Source organism: Nothobranchius furzeri, chromosome 3 (assembly GCF_043380555.1).
Source record: "Nothobranchius furzeri strain GRZ-AD chromosome 3, NfurGRZ-RIMD1, whole genome shotgun sequence".
Lineage (NCBI taxonomy): Eukaryota > Metazoa > Chordata > Actinopteri > Cyprinodontiformes > Nothobranchiidae > Nothobranchius > Nothobranchius furzeri.
In genome coordinates this window covers 60,101,398-60,116,172 of record NC_091743.1, presented here as the reverse complement: position 1 = coordinate 60,116,172, position 14,775 = coordinate 60,101,398, and the positions used below count along the sequence as shown (strand labels likewise).

At 40.7% G+C, this 14,775-nt stretch overlaps 1 long non-coding RNA gene across 2 annotated transcripts; it reads right to left on the bottom strand.

Moving 5' to 3' along the window:
- Positions 1 to 9,414: 9,414 nt before the first annotated feature.
- On the bottom strand, positions 9,415 to 10,984 carry LOC139068990 (uncharacterized). Of its 2 annotated transcripts, XR_011520222.1 has the most exons (4): positions 10,689 to 10,984; positions 10,368 to 10,548; positions 9,861 to 10,032; positions 9,415 to 9,769 (listed from the first exon to the last, which is right to left on the bottom strand). It is a non-coding gene; the product is annotated as an uncharacterized lncRNA (long non-coding RNA). The 2 variants fall into 2 exon arrangements; XR_011520221.1 differs by having other exon boundaries at positions 9,415 to 10,032.
- Positions 10,985 to 14,775: the final 3,791 nt, after the last annotated feature.

Below are 14,775 nucleotides of genomic sequence, written 5' to 3'. Positions count from 1 at the left end.
TGTGTTCATGTATTTTTTATTTATTTATTTTGTGAAACGTGCTGGAAGCAAACTCCAGCTCCACCATGTCAGCTCCACTCCAGAGCCCCCTCCACCAGCAGGGACTGGACTGTGATCCGTTGTGGCCAGACTATATATTCACATGTTTTATTTTCTTCACTTAGTTCACAAAGCAAACCTGGCCTAATGACATCTTTCATTTTGGTGCTGATCTTTGATTATTATAAAGTGTATTTAGGAGCACCAAGGTGTTGTTGGACCTAGTGTGTGGAATAAGTGTGCTCACCCCACTTTCAGAAATAACAGCTCACCTTGTGGCACTACTTTCACTTGGGTCTGATGTCTTTGTGTCAAGGAAAATTGTGTCCAAATCTCCTTTATGTTGGCTTGTCTATCCAAACAAGAGCATTCTTTTTACCGTTCTCCCAGTAGAAGAAGAAGAAGAAGAAATATTTTCTATAGCGCCTCTCAAGATAAAAATCACGAGGCGCTTCACAAAAACAAAAAATGTAAAAACATAAAAAAGAATTTAGAAAATGATTAAAATTGTATTTAAAATGAGCAAAAAATAGAAAATTGTGATTAAAAATGTAAAGAAAAAGATTGAGTGAATAGGAAAGACGGAAATCAGTGAGGAAGGTGGAATAGGTGGGGAGAGCAGAATAAAGAGAGTGGTGATGAAGGTCACACAAAAACCAGCTTGAACAAGTGAGTCTTCAGCTGAGACCACTGAGTCCACTGATCTCAGGCTCAGGGGGAGAGAGTTCCAGAGTCTGGGGCCCACAGCAGCAAATGATCTGTCACCATTGGTCTTTAGCCTGGTGCGCTGCTCAACCAGTAGGCTTTGCTCACTGGACCTCAGGGACCTGCTGGGGGTGTAGGGACTAAGAAGATCACCAATGTAAGTGATGGTGCTTGTCCACGTAAGGCCCTATAGACCAGAACCAGGATCTTGAAATGAACCCTGAAGTTGACTTGCAGCCAGTGAAGCTGGAGGTTAAGTGAGGTGATGTGGGTGTATATGGAGGACTTGGTCAGAAGCCGAGCACAGGCATTCTGAACGACCTGTAGACGGTTCAGGGAGGTTCTGCTCAGACACGTGAAAAGAGAGTTACAGTAGTCTAAGCGTGAGGAGATGAAGGTGTGGAGAACTGTCTCATGTTCAGAGCGGGACAGAATGGGAATCAGCTTAGCAATGTTCCTGAGATGGAAGAAGGAAGAGCGAACAAGAGAACTGACATGAGAATCCAGAGTGAGAGCTGGGTCAAAGGTCACGCCAAGATTCCTGACGGAAGGTTTGGTGTGAGAAGCAAGCTGACCAAGAGAGTCTCTGACTTTGGGAACCAGCTTGTCTGGGGCACAGATGAGGATCTCAGTCTTATTTTCATTCAGCTGTAGAAAGTTATTCTTAAAGCTTTAAGCATTCTTAAAGTAAGCAGGGACCTGACCAGAAACCAGAGTTCAAGGTTTTGGGGACGAGTTTAACCCAAGACATGCAGAATCACCACTCGTACACCAAACAGGTAAAAAAAAAAAATCTTTATTAAAATAATCAGGAACTGAGGACACACTGGATAAGGCCCAGTGGATTGCAATGGAACAGCAGCATGGGGAGCTGGGAGCTGAGGAGGGTAGGTAGAGTGCCGGGGTGAATCCGGGGGTGTTCAGGAGAGGGAGCGCGAGGAGAGCAGGAGAGTGGGCCGGCAGGGAGGAGAGGAGAACGGTGAGTGCTGCGTCCAGAAGATTTATGAAGCACAGGTGAGTAATCCAGCGGGAATGTAGAAAGGTGAAAGGGAAGCCACAGGAGAACCAGATGAGCTTCAGAAGTCCAAGGAGTATCCTGAGGAGTCAAGGTAAGGTCCACAACAATCCAAAAATCCTAGGAGCAGGTAAGCAGGGTTAATCCACAGAGACTCAAAAAAAAAACAACAACAAAAAAAAAACACTAGAGTTGAACCAGGAGACAAAAAAAGCTGGAACTACCAAGTTGTAGTTAATCATCTGGCGTCGAGTTGTGTTCTCCTCCTCCTCTTATAGCTGGACCTGCTGATTGTCAATGAGCTGCAGCTGGAGCCTCCCTCTCCTGAAACACAGCATCTCAAAGATGGAAACAATGAGAGGAGTACTCACCCCGGCACATGACACAGAGAAGCATTAATTATAGAGAGCACGCTGGGACTGATGGACTGAAAAGCACTTTTAAACAAAGATGAGGGTAAGATGTGGAGGGGGCATGCAGAGGTCTTCATAGAGTTAACTAGTTTGGTTAACTCAGGTAAAGAAACAGGAGAAAAGCTATCTAGGATGATGGGCCTGGTTGGAGTCGGGAGAGGCAGCGATAAGGCTGAAGGAGAGATGGTAGATCTAACCTTACTGACTTTGTCCACAAAGAAAGACAGAAAGTTCTCACAGTCTGTAACAGAGTGGATGGAGGCTGTAGGAGAGGCAGGAGAGATGATGCTGCTGATGGTGTTAAACAGCACCTTGGGGTTCCCTTTGCTCTGGGACACCAGGTTGGAGAAATAGGAAACCCTAGCGTCTCTGACTGCAGAGTTAAAGGATGACAGAAGATCCTTTAGGTGCAGCAGATGGACGTGGAGATGAGCTTTCTTTCACAAGCGCTCACCTTTTCTGCATTGTACTTCTTGTTATTTAATTCCCATGGGCAGATTGTGCATTTTCTAAATTGATCATTTTCAGTGCCACTGAGGAACATCTCACCAGCTTTGATCAGTAAAATTTATTAAGTGGTTGCTATGCAGAAATTTAGCAAATTATACAATGCACTAGCATGCAATTTGCTTAGATGATAAAAACAAACAACATAATTGTATATTTGAACTGGCAGATAAATGTTAATTCTTTGTAAAACTGAGCTAAGAATAAAAACCATTTATCAAAGAAAATGTAAGCACATCGTGAAAAAGTTGTTTCTGAATTTTGTTTTCAGATACAACAATCAGGTTTGAGTTTGATTTTATGGATCCAAAATTCACTTCATTTGTAGATTTGGGTAAAAAAGTGTTTACATTTACCTCCAGATGTTTCATCACAAAATACCCCAACTGAAGTTAACGAAGCAAATCCCATACCCACACCATGATCCAGAGTGGTGGTCCGAAACAATTTGCAGGTCTCCTCATTGACTGGCTCCGCCCCTTTTCCATCTGTTAGCTCATCGGCAGAGGGTTTGGGGCAACTGTCACTTGGGCAACTCAGAAAACAAATCACTTAAAATATACACTTATTTTATAAAACAGTGTTTTGCGATTTTATAGATTAACTAACTCTAAACCAACACCAATTTATTGCTCTGCTAATGAAACCTGATGATTAATGAAAGCAAAATACAATCATAGTATCTATCTTTCCTTCCATCCATCCATTTCTTCTCACTCTGCTTCAACCCATTTGGAAACACCAACAGAAGCACATCATCTGCAAAAATTCTAAACAGGTCCTCAGACACCCTCCCCACCATCACCATTCATTTAGATCCTGTTCATGAATAAAACAGAATAGGGAGTAAGGTGCAGTCAAAATGGAGTCCAACCTGTCAAGGAAACAAGTTAAACTTTGAGATTTCTAATAAATAAAATGTTACACACTAAAATATGCACCTTTAAACGTGTTGGTGTGGTTTAATAACCACAAATATTTTAGACCTATTGTAGATAACATGCCAGTTGTCTTCCAATGCATGCATAATCATGGTAAGTGCAAAATGATTTATGTGTGCAGCACAGCTTTGGAATATTAGTTCATATGTTCAGATTTAAAGTCTTCTACATTAAATTCAACATTTGATTAGCACAATTTTCCTATTGTGCCTGTTTCTTTTTGTTTTGCTGATTTTTTTCACCCTGTCATAGATGCAAAGTGTCAGAATGATGGGTCTCATATGGTTGCACTCAGTGGCAATTCAATCTGTCTGAATGAAAGCACTAGAAAAATACCACACACACACACACACACACACACACACACACACACACACACACACACACACACACACACACACACACACACACACACACACACACACACACACACACACACACACACAATAGCCATCTTATTTTCCTGCTTGTTTAAAGCCTTTTTCATTATTACTAAGTCTTCCTTTTCTGCTGTGAAAATAAGATCCTGTAAGAATGATCTCTTCCTGTCAGATGATAATCTTTACAGACCATTTCTTAAATTATCCTAAAAAAGTGTTTTCGTAAAATTAGTTATTCTTCGTCGACAAGCAGTTATTTTCATTCTGTGGATGGTTCTTTTAAATGTGAGGTCAAAGTGTAGCTGTGGAGGAGAAGGAGAAAGTTTCGCTTCAGTCTCCTTCAGTCTGAAGAGCTCTACTTCTTATTCCCACGGGCTTTACTGAAGGAGAACTGTAACAATTTCTATTCTGATAAGAAGCAAGAGCAAAGACCGAAGGGCAAAATCAACTCAAAGTGTTTGATCTTCCTGCCAGCTGATTTGCATTTGTGGTCCACAGTCCTAATCTTCCTATTTAACACCACCAAATAAAAGAAGAGAGAGACCAAAGGACTGACATGAAGTCAGCAGAGTCCCTCTTCCTTCCCTCCTTCGCCTCTTCTCCAGTCTCTTTCAACACATCCCCCTCCACCCTCTGTTGAACTGACTCTTCCATCCAGCTCTATCCTGCTTCCCTCAGTTCTTGTCTCCCTGAAGGTTCTCCATCTCAATTCAGATAAGCTTCCACAGAAATGCACGCATCTTTTGGGAGAAAAGATGTGGTTTAATGAAGATTTTGTGTAATTTGTTTTTGCATGTGTGTGTTTGGTAAAAAAAAAAAGATGTTTTTGCTTCCATCAGTACACAAAACATTAAGAGAGACACACCTACTGCACACTTGATAACATTATGAATCCCTAGACCACGAGCCCCCCCTTAGACCTTATATCAAATGGTTTCCTGCTTAAGGAATTTATTTAATATATCTTAATGTAGCAGATAATTTTTTCTCAAGGGATGCTACATACTGAAAAATACTCTGTGCTTCCCAAAGTGCAAAAATTCATCTTAATTTGCTTGCATTTTGTTGCTGTCCTCGGCATAAATAGAAGGAAAAATGTAACTTCCCATTTTGTTGGCTGTATTCCTACAACCTCCTCATTCATCACCTCATTCTCTTGCTTACATAAACACACACAGAACGACCCCCCCCCCCCCCACACACACACACACACACACTCCCTGGTTCCTCCGTTTGTTCACCCCACAGGCACAGGTGGTCTGCTCCTAACCTCATGAGAAGCCCGCCTGGCCTTATTGCCTCAGAGATTTCCCATGAGCCCTTGTGTCACCAATCTTAGTTAGACAGGAAGGAACTCTGGTTCAAAAGCTGCTCAGCTACAGCTCTCAGCCATCTGGCTGCCCGACATCGTGTGGCATTACAATGATGTGTGCAGATGTATGGAAATCTTTTGACTCCTTTTGCAGGTTGTTTGGGATTTGAAAGGTGGCAGGCTGGCAGATGTTAACGGCATGCATGTATGCACGTGTTGCAGTATATTTAATGTCTGCGCGCCTCTGGTAGTGTATTTTTCATTGGGCGTAGGTCTCAGCTGACATTCTGATGCATCTGTGTGTGTTATGAGTTATTGGTGCATGGCCGTGTGCTGTTGCTGAATGTGCAAGTATTCTACGGTGGTTCTTGAACAGTGGCTGGTTCTTTTTTTACAACTGAAAAGGAAGAGAACAAGGACAAGAATGAACATCCCGGGAGTGATGCATAGGTTTTTAAAATAATATTTATAAAAAAAAAAAAGAAAATTTTAGACATATTGTGCAGTAACAATAAATGCATGCCATTTTATTTAAAGACCAAGTTCACAGAGAAACCGTTTTTTACACTCTGAGTTTCAAATGCAGGATAAACTTCCACTTTTCTGCATTAGCCGCTGGTGGAAAATAGAGGAGGAAATGCTCGGAATAAAAAGCCGGTCAATTCTACATCACAATGAAAATTTGCACTCATGCTCTCATCCATCTTAACTCGCAACAGAGAAGAGTGTTGTTGATTTAGTGTCCAGGAGAGAGCAGAGCACATCTTGGCCAGTAAAAGCTAACTGTTAGCATTAGCAACTCCACAACTCAGCAGAACTTCTTCAGACTTGTGTTTTTTTGTGGGGATAGAACATCTAATTTGCAAAGAAAAACGAGTTGCATTGCTGTTAGCAAATCACAGATGAGATGTCGGAATATCAGGAAATAAAACTTAAAATCCTGCCCTGTTCTACTCACCTCTACTCTGGCTAACTTTTAGTTCCTGATCAGGAGTGCCAGAGCTTTTTTCCCCCTATGACTCATAAGGCATTAATTTATACTAGAGACCACTGCAAATGTATCGGTCTTTTAAAGGGAGACTATGCAGTTTTAGCTTGCTTTTGGCACCCTCTAGTGCCCATTTAGGAAAACCAAAAGCAAAACGTATCTCCTCGCTGTGCGTTTGTCTTTTTAACATCTTAATCTGAAAGCTGAAATGACTCCCCAGCTTTCATTTGTGTCACTCTCCTCCTGAGCCTGAGCTCAGTGGACTCAGTGGTCTCCTTCATAAAGCAGCTGAAAACTCACCTGTTCAAGCTGGCTTTTGCATGACCTTCGTCACCATCCTCTCTTTATTCTGCTCTTATTCCAGGATCTACGGATTTCCCTCTCTCCTATTCATTTTCTCTCTCCCTTTCTTTACATATTTTTTAATCACTTAAACATGTTTTTAATATTTTTGAACTCTTTTCTTTTTTATATAGACTGAAGTTAATTGTTTTGGTTTTTGTGAAGTGTCTCCTTATTTTTATCAGGAGAGGCGCTATATAAAAAATTGTTTTCTTTCTTTCTTGAATTAAACAAATAAGCTGTGTTCATGATCTAAAACATGCTGGAAACAGACTTCAGCATCAGGTATGTAAGTTCAACAGACCTGAAGTTGCTAATGCTGTATTCTGGCCACAGAGGGCGGTGGGGGTCTGAGTGACATTTCATTAACCTAGTTAAGGGTCATTTTAGCACCTACTGGCTCAAGAAAATGATTTAAAAATATGAAAAGGTGGCAAAGTACCCCTTTAAGAATATTAAGTATTCTCAATAAAACATTGCAATGCATTTTCTTTAGATGTATTAGCTGAGTTTGTCTCACGAATGTACAACCATGCTGTCTAAAAATAATAACTCCACATCAAACAAGACAACAGTTTTAAACATAACTTAAGGATTTCAAAACATCAAAGAGATCATTTCAGATGCTTTACACTAAATCTGTGTTCTACTTTTCCTAAATGCTCTCCACAAGATTTAATGTTCTGAAAAGTGGCATCACTGAGGATGCTACAAAGGCAATGTAAGGGTTTCTTGACTCTAAGAGAAGATTTAATGGGTGGCTATGCTTTTACAATGCATCATGCTCAATGGCACAAATAGAATTCACATGATGTTGAGCCTGCTGTAATCAATAACCTGTAAACTAAGGATGGATGGGGAGCTGTTATGCCCATAAAACAAGGAGCTAGTTGTATTGACATGGCCATCCATACTGCTCTGCTAACACTCAGTCAAATGGAGAGGGGGATTCTCCTTCATCTGTTTTTATGTTTGTGCTTCTGTGAAAGTGAGCTGAGTTATGTTAATTCTCTCAGAAGGGTTTGATCACAGCTTGTTTCGTAAACCTGTTTCACAGACTGATGGAGTGATTTTGTGATAACCTGCCCAATTACATTTTCTGTTTATGTGTAAAGAAAACTGTGGATGTTCTGAGCAAAATTGATTCTGATCTAACCCAGTGAATACAATCATTATTAGGGCAGGGTATATTCATCAAACACAGGTTATAAAATCAGTGTCACTATGGTATCTCATATGCTGGTTGTCCTTTATGACCACTGGCTGGAACGTGTGTGAGCCATTTGACCAAACTTAGAAAGCGCCTTTTATTTTATGCTTTTTGCATACTCAAACAAACACCAGAACCCTAAATGTCAGCTGTAAGGTCAGTAGTGATCTCATGAAAAAATATTTTGCAGAGACAAACGTTTTAGCTTGAGAAAGACAGTAAGAGCCCTAGAAGGTCCACTTATGTTCACTCCTTTTTCAGTTATTTATTTTCAGGTCCTTTTGTTTCAGCATGTGAAAAAAAGGAGTTTTAAAACTTTGACCAGAAGTTTGTGAGATGCATTCATGATGGGGATGCAGAAGATGGAATCCAGCTTTCTTTATGTGCTTTAAAAGCATCCTTTTTTTTTACTGTTGGAAACTGTTCTGAGCCTCTACATAGCATATGCAAGTTTGTTGGGGCTCACAGTGGCCCAGGAGCCCCGATAAATGACCATTACAACCCCATAATAAAGTCCCCAAAATAAAAAGACTTGTTTTCCCCGCCCACTCAAGTCAGGACATGAATATTAAAGAGCGGGTCAATTGAGCCTCGGAGTCCTTCTCCACCCACGTATCAATTTTAAAAAATGCAACATTAGTAGGCGTTGCCTGGAGGACCGAGAGGGCGGAGCCGCGGCAGTGACGAAGACGATGGCTAACTAGACGAAGCTAGCTCCCTTCACTCTGAGCAGTTATTAGAAGTGGAGGACGTTTCTCCCCCTCCTTACACAGACACTCGAGAAGAAAGGGACCAAGTCTATTTGGAGGAGACAAGCGGACCTGAGTCTTATTGTTCTGAGCTTGTGAGTTGCCTGAAACTCCCAGAACCGACCCAACAGAATCACCTCTGAAAGGTAAGTAGCCGTTAGCCATAGCATTGGATTAGCTGCAGGGTTTGTCTCCACGGCCCTAAAAAGCTAGTATTCAGCATGTTTTAGAGGTTTATCTGCTTCAGCACACCTGGTTTTAATCAGCAACAAATAGCCGAGCTGCTTAACAGCTAATCTAACCTGTTAAAGCAGGAAAATCCACTGAAACATGCTGGATAGCAGCTCTCCGGTAGCTCTGGGCTCAAGTTACAGTCTGCTGCATAAAGTTATGAAAATACCCCATGAGAAAATTATTCTGTAATGTGTTCAGCCCACTAAAACTGCCCTGATTTCTTTATTTATTTACTAATAACAGCTGCTCTCTCGGTTCTAGGTCCTCTGGTGTCTGCAGCTGGTCTGGTGTCGTCTGGATCAGGAGCTTCCAGAAGAACGTGCCTTTCAATGACTCTTTCCCCCTTATTTGTTATATTAATTAAATAAATCTCAATTTATATATTTCCTGTTTTTGTTCATGTCCATAAATACTTAAACATGCTTGAAATTAAAACGAGCTTTTAACAGTGAGGTGCTAGTTTAATTAATCACAATAGCTAGTTAAACATGCAACAAAAATGTGATAATCAATGTAACTTATAAATATCCATTAAAATATCAAAACTGGAATCTAAATGAGATATTTGGCAGCACAAAAAACTTGTCAAACACAATATTTATTATAATAATTGTAGGCAGACAGGAGACAGAGCTGATGGAGGTTCTCAGTCATCGAAGGATGGCTGAAGGCTTTCCAGGAACAGGAGATGTGGTGTTGTCTCTTCTTTCTATTCTGCCAGATGAGCTGATAGGTTACAGGTGTGTGAGGACATCCTCATGCTGTCATAACCAGATGACAGGAGTTATCAGGTGATCAGCCAGGCTAATGAGATGCAGAAAGAAAACAAATTCAGGACAGTGTACAATATGTGGTGTTGCTCACCTTATGTGCTCTTATAGAATATTAATGTGTGCATGCCTCATGGTGTAGAGTCCATATTTTGCTGAGTGTCCTGCAATAATGCCGGTTATTAGTTAATTTACTTTTGATAGCAAAAACAAAATATTTAATGTAAAAGTTATTTTCCAGGTGAATCAGCTCACATGTCACCACCAAGTGTCACAGGGGCAGAATCAGTAGCCTCCGTCATGATGTAATCACATACTTATCCATCCATCCATCCATCCATCTTCTGAACCCGCTTTGTCCACGCAGGGTCGCGGGGGGGCAGGTGCCAATCTCCAGCGGTCAACGGGCAATCAGGCGGGGTACACCCTGGACAGAGAGCCAGTCCATCGCAGGGCAACACAGAGACACACAGGACAAACAATCATGCACACACACACTCACCCCTAAGGACAATTTAGACAGACCAATCAACCTAACAGTCATGTTTTTGGACTGTGGGAGGAAGCCGGAGAACCCGGAGAGAACCCACGCATGCACAGGGAGAACATGCAAACATGCAGAAAGATCTCAGGCCGGGAATCGAACCCAGGACCTTCTTGCTGCAAGGCAACAGCTCTAACCACTGCGCCACTGCACAGCCCACATACTTATTTAATTGTTAATATCTTAAAAATTCTGAAAAGTTTTAATTTTTTTTTTACCTTGAACAGTTCACTGAGCTTGCACTGTCACTGAGGTGGAAGCTGGAATCAACAGCAGACACCTTACATCTTGGTCTTTTCAGGGGGTCTGGACGCTCTGGGACTTTCTGGAAGATGAATTTCCATCATGGTCCCCGTGGGTCACCAGACACACTGCGGCTGTGAACTCCATTCTGGCTGGCTATGTAAAAACAAAGAAGCAGCACATTTATAAATGTTTAAAAGAGCATAAAATCACGTGTAACAATAATCTGTAAAACAAATTAAAACTAGAAGGTGATAATAAAATGTTTACATAGAAGATTATTAAAAATAATTCACCTTTGCTACAGGGAAGGTTTCACGTCTGCCTGGACAAGTGCATTCTTGCAGCTAAATCAGTCTGACAGCCAGTGTCTTGGGTAGATTTAGCCTGAAAAAAAATATATAAGCACATTGTTGTTGGGAGTTTATAAAGTCAGATAATATACAAAAGAATCTCCTATATAGGCGCTTTATAACATTCCTAGTGTGTGATCGTTGTTATAACGTAAAAGTCAGTCACATATGACGTGGAGAGCCTGAAATGTGACCTCCTGAACAGAATTCCTTACAGAACCTGTTCACAAGCTGGATTTCACGCTGTAATGCTGTCTGTCAAGTGCTGCGTCAGTTAGAGCCACTGTTGCAGAATTACCGACTGACTAGCTAAAGGAAGTGAACCACGTCTCTCAGACTTTGCATTTAGGTAGGGAATTGTCTTTAGAAGATGTTAAAACGTTTATTTAGCTTACTCACCTCAGACTGGAGCCCGCCGTGGTGGGGGAGCAGAGTCGGTGGGCTGCATCTAAATCGCGGAAGAGCCACGGTGGGCAGCCTCCCTCTTCAAACGGAGGCGTGCAGAATCGCGGGTAAAATGCCCACAGAGTCACCGCAAGCATACTACATTACACCATCTCACCAATACTAAGACGATATGAACACTAAACCCGAAATACTTTCCCAATTACACTAACAGCCAAACACTAACTAAACTACAATATCCAACAGCCAAATCTAACACTAAATAAGTATTTATAACACTAAAAGATATGCTAAAGACTAGGATATGCTAATGCTATATGCTAATGCTGAACTACCGCTGACCTCCTACGCTCGCTTGCAAATCCAACTCCCACTAGCCACAGGGCGTGGCCGAGACGCTCGTTGCTTTTATAACTTTGGCATGGAGCTGCTACGTAGTACTCTACTGGTTTACGTAGTACTTTACTCTTTAGCCATTGGCTAAAATTTATTCAAAATGACTCAAATTCTATGTTTTCAGCTGAAGGTGGCGCATTACTGTGGTTTTTAGACAGAATTTTTAATTTTTAAAGAAAATGCACCAAAATGCTAAAATAAAGAATGCACACATTTAAAACACTATTAGACACTCATTTATACAGTTCATCAGCAAAAAAAAGTTAATTTAGACGTTACTTGCTCTTTAAATTGGTGGTGTGATGCAAGAGTGTGGACGAGTGAGGAGCGAAGTGACAAGAAAAAGGAACACAAGCTATGGATCTATCTGGCATTCATTCATTTTCTGGATATTCCCAGAACATCCTGGGACGTGAGTGGTGATCCAACATTATTCATTATTGTCCTGTCATCCAACAAGGTCGTTAGCAGCTCAGTTTAGTGTTAGCAGTAGCTTGGGCTATGACCAACATTTACGCTCTATTCCATATCTACATTAATAATTTACACAGGAATGCAGGTCAGAGACAGCACAGGTGCTTTGGTGTGATACATTAGACGTCTCAAGTGGCCTTTGTTCAACAGCAACAAGGTAAAAGTGGTTTTAAATTCTAGGATCCTTTGATGTTAACTTTTAGCTAGAGTAAGCTAGCATTCAGCCAAGTTTAAAATGTAGGTGTTTAGTAACAGTGGTAGCACTGAAATAAACTCTCACTGTGGTGTCACAAATTTCAGACATTACAGCTGTCCACTGGACTGGTTTTGTTTCACACTGACATGTTTTCTCACAACAGAAGTGTTGCTATGGTCTCACCACAGCTGCTTGGGGCAAGCATTTTACAGGCAGATGGTGTAACACCAAGGTTTTTGGACACCAGTCTGATACTGAAGATTAAATCAGGACATTGCTAGTGTAAAACGATGGCTTTGTTAGTCACTCCAAAGTGCAGGATTTATTTAATGTGAAGCACCACAGCTAACAACGGATTTAGAGCTGTTGCAATACCAGATTCTCTGAAATTTGTAACTTTTTTAAAATAAATAAAAAAACAGACATTTAATTTTTAATGCATTTTGGACACTTATTTAGTTTACTTACACTTACAATCATAAAGGTGGAACGGTATAGAAAGTTTCAGGTCAGAAGGTAAAAAGAAGACAAATAGCTCTCACATTTATGAAAAAAAAAATGAAAAGGAGTGATCCAGTAAAGCTACACAAGGCCTTTTCATCTTCCTGTACCAATTAAATACTTTTTTGTATGTAAATTATATTTTGGAGCAGTCAGCATCAGTTATTTAAACCCTATTTCACCACTTATGCTGTGAATCTTCATCTTTGAAGTGGATCTGTGATGTCCTCATCTCGTCGTACATTATTCATATCTGTATTCCTTTTCTTAGAAATTGCTGTAAGTAACACAAACTGCACTAAAATCTTCTCTACTTTGATGCTGCCTGATAAATAACCACTGGAGGATGAATGTGGCCAAATTCTGAATTGTAACAACTTATCCTTATTTGTAAAAAAGAACACAAAATGATGTGAATGCAGAGGCGGGGGACTAACTCCTACGTAACACTGGATGTGAAAGTCTCGCAAAACGACAGCGAAAGCGCAGCAAAATGTACTTCATGGCAATTATCTGCATTTATAGTGGACAGATTCCTTTCAACCAGCGGAAAAGTGTAATGTTTTAGACACGTCCCAGAAGCAAACAGGTGCTTTTATTTCATTTCGAGTCTATTTTTACGGGCTAAGCTTCCATACCACGTCAAACTCAGCAGATCAGATTGGGTCAGACAGGAAGTCAAATGTGAAAGCAGTGTAAAACATCTGGAAACATTCAAAATAAAAAGACAGCCTTTATTGTAAACCCCCATACCCGAGGTAAACAAAACAGAAAATAAACAGCAGACCTTACATGAAACTGTCTTTCTCTTTGCTTGTGTGAACATTCTAAATCACGCGTGGTGTTGCAAATCTCCTGTGATTTTTGACATTGTGGAACCAGCGGCGTGGAACACTTTCACCCAGTTTTGCATCTGAAATGCTTCCAGTTGGAAGGTAACATGCAGGTAAAACACCGCTTTTACGTTACACGCCACTTCCGTGTTCGGTGGAAAGGAGAGGTAATTTGGAGGTGTGTGCCTGTTTGGGATTTAATGTTGATTTGAACCTTTTAACAACTTTACACAAAAGTCCTAGAAGTCCTCAAATCTGGCACCTTTCTGCAGTCGTGGGCTGAGCTCGCCGTCTCTTCTGTTATTTTTTAGTTTTTTTATTATATTGGCTCACAAACAAATCCGCTTCTCACTTGAACAACTGTTTTACAGCTCCCTCATTCATTCAGCAACTCTAGATACAGTGTTAATTATTGCCAGGATGAAAAGTTTGTTGGCAATGATATGCATTGATGTTTTTTACAAGTTTCTGCTGCTTTTAACTGTCACAATTGGAGCATCAGCCTAAACCCATTGAGTTGGGCATTGGTTAACACCTACTGTATTTTCATTACACAACAGCTTGATTATACTGGAGTAAACTATCCCAGGCAATGCTTCAATGTGTTCATGGTTGCTTAACCAGGAAAAAAGGTTGATTTCATATAATTTTGGTGCTCATTCTGACATTGATATTTGTGGGATTAAAACATGAAGCTAAGCTATATCTGCTTATTGGCCAAGTCATAGCTCTAATGAAATCAAGTTTACTCTTTTCACGTGTTTCTGTCTTTTGTGAAAAAGGTATTCATTTTTATGAATAGTGTATTCTACATTAGCTAAAGATTGTGATGCATTTTGTGATGTAGCTCTATAAGTAAGCGTGCATTTTCCATGGGAGTCTGAGATGCTTCACTCATCTTAAAGTTGTAGTTTTGTCTCCTAATTATGTCCAAACAGGAAGGAACTAAGCACCGTTTTTGGCGTGGAGCAAATCGGACTCTAGATACCCAGATTGGATGTCAGCCGGGACATTTTTTATCCATTTTACAAAGACGAGTAAGGTCCGCAAAAATATCACACTGCTGGAAAGGGAAACAAGCCAGCTACCACTAGCCGAGAAGCTCTCTCCTGGATGCTAAATTGATAACATCCTTCCCCATCATTAGCCAGGATGGGTGAGTTCATAATTACAATTAATGCGACGTAGATTTGTGTAGCTTTTCTAATCCCCTATTTGTTGGTGG